General features: G+C 54.4%; 1 protein-coding gene across 10 annotated transcripts in view; it reads left to right on the forward strand.

The window, feature by feature from the left end:
• PKIG (cAMP-dependent protein kinase inhibitor gamma) overlaps positions 1 to 2,527 on the forward strand; it is a 120,346-nt gene that overhangs the window by 111,505 nt on the left and 6,314 nt on the right. The gene's annotated exons all lie outside the window — the stretch shown is intronic.

Raw genomic sequence — 2,527 nt, forward strand, 5'->3', positions numbered from 1 at the left:
GGCCACCCCAGGCCTTCTCACACTGTTTCCCCTGAATGATGCAGAATCCTGAGGTGTCTGCATCCTCTGGGGGCATCACATCAGCCGGGTGCTGAGTGACATTTCAAAAGAGGAGCCAAGAAAAGAACAGTGCTCACTGCTAAGAAGTAAGACACCAACGATGGGAATCCAGTCAAGAGCTAGTGGCCGAGGAGCCTGCCAAGAGACCCCACAAGTAGAAGTGTCCACAGGCAGATCTGCGGACCAGGCTCAGAGCAGGCTCACTGAGGCAGTGGGTGAGAATACAGAGTTCTGGGCCCCTCCCCAGAGAGTCCATCCAGCAGGCTGGCCTGGGGCCCAGGAGCCTCTTTTTGCTTCCATCTTCCCCAGAGACTGCGCAGTCAGACAGGAAGGGGAGCCCCAGCCTGAGCCTGGCCAGCCCGGCCGTCCCAGGCCTGCAGCCTGGAATGTTGTGGGCAAATCTCTGTCTTTACCTCAGATTTCCTCACATATGGAGCGAGAAATGTTCCTCTCCTTGGCTGGCAGTGAGGGAGAACCCACAGGCAAGACACGGGAACTGTGTGAACTGCTGGCATTTGTGTGACCATGACCTCCTTTCTCCACACGCTCTGAAGTTGGCCTGACAATGCCAGGCCCGCAGAGAGGAAAGTGCTCATGAGCCTTCTCCTGGGGCCAAGGGAGCCCAAGCCTGGCATGGAGGAAGCGCACCGTTGGCAGAGTATACGTGCCCTGAGCACCTCTTCACCAACCGGGAGGAGGTGTCGCTGGGCAGCAGAGGCTCAGAGAGAGTAAAATGACTTGCCCGAGGTCTGTCAGCAAGTGAATGGCAAAGCAGCAATTCCTGGGGAACTGAAAGAGAAAATGTCCCTGCTCGCCAGGGCAGGAGACTCAGGGCCCAGCAGGGCATCCCAAGCTGTCCCAAGGGATATTTTGTCAAGCCTCTGGAGATCCAGAAGGACTCTCTGGGACCAATCCTTTGCTGCAGGCACTGCCCAGGATAGGAGGTGGCCTGAGGGGTAGGGGGGTTGGGGGCCTTCTGGGTACAGACTTGAGAGCCCATCAACCCAAGTTCTGCCCGACCACCCACTCCCACCCCCCTGCAAAACTCGCCAGGGCAAAATGAGGTGATGTTACTAACGGGTCTTTTTAAGCCCGAGGGAACACTACTCATTGGGAGAAGTTACCTTTAGTGGCTTTGGTGGCAGGCAGGCCCCGACACTTGAGTCGTTCACACTCGGAGCCTCAGGTTTCTCGCCTGCATCCTGATCCCAGTCACACCTCCAGGCTGCAATGTGGGTGCCTGAGAAAGTCCACAGCCCCTGGAGCTTGAGACGGGCCATCATTCTTCTCATTTCCATGAAGGGCTTAGCTTGTAGGATGCAAAGATGGAAGCCAGAGAGGGAGGCGTGGCTGGGAGGGCAGCTGGCGACGTTGCACGGCTGTCACCAGAGTGTAAGAACTGCATCCCTAATTGAGCTTTGCCCTTGTGCCAGGTGCCATTTGGGGCACCTCATGGAAAGGTACCAGATTATCATGCAGCCGGACTAGGAAGCACCAAGACAGGGCACCTGGGACGGAGCTTGGGGCTCTCGTCACCGAACATTCCCGGTCCAGGGCATGGCAGGGCCACACCTGTCCCTTCTTCCATGGTGGGCCTGAGAGAATCTGGGAGTCAGGAGCCCTGGGCAAGTCGCCCCAGCTTTCTGAGCCTGGTGCCACACCCCTCACCCCAGCCTTCTGCTTAGGTTTCCAGGAGATTGGGGTCAGGGAGAAGGGTCGAGGCTGCCAACAGTGTACTGTCAGGCTTTCCTCGCATACACACGCCAGGATGTGCCCTGGGCTCTCAAGGCCCAGTGATACGGCTGCCAGCCTCCTCCCAGCCCCAGCCCGAGCAGGCCGCAGCCTGGCACCACCTGAGCTCACCTGTTTGCTGCCTTTCTCTGCCTTACTACAGCATCTCTATGCACTGAGCATCTTTTACATGCTGGGAACTTAGCATTTGCCCTTTGGGGACTCTCAGCAGCCTTTCAGCTGGCACTTTAGCATTGATTGAAGATCCTTGCCTCCAATTGAGTTTGTTTTTATCAATTTTATTGAAATGTATTCAGAAACCATACATTTCATCTGAAGTGTACACTCAGTGGCATTTGGTATGATCACAGAGTTGTACATTTATCACTTCAATGCTGGAGCATTTTAATTACTCCAAAAAAGAAAAAAAAAGAAAAATAAATCCATACCCCTTAGTAGTCACCTCTCAATCGCTCTATCCTTCTCCTGCCATAATAATTGCTAATCTATTATTAACTGTTTTAATATATTAGTAACCCTGCATGTGTTATGTTTGTAAAAGTCAAAATGTAACAGTTGCTTTGGGCCACCTCTACCCCTCATCCAGCTCCTGCCCTGCTCCAGTCTTATTCTCCAGTCACTGTGTGGCTGAGCCCCTCCACACCGCCTTCTGTTGTTTACCCGTGTGTACGTGCGTGCAGGAAAAGCACCCTCCTCTCTCTCCTCTCCTCTCCAG

The sequence above is a fragment of the Dasypus novemcinctus genome, chromosome 24 (genome assembly GCF_030445035.2).
Source record: "Dasypus novemcinctus isolate mDasNov1 chromosome 24, mDasNov1.1.hap2, whole genome shotgun sequence".
In the NCBI taxonomy this organism is placed as follows: domain Eukaryota; kingdom Metazoa; phylum Chordata; class Mammalia; order Cingulata; family Dasypodidae; genus Dasypus; species Dasypus novemcinctus.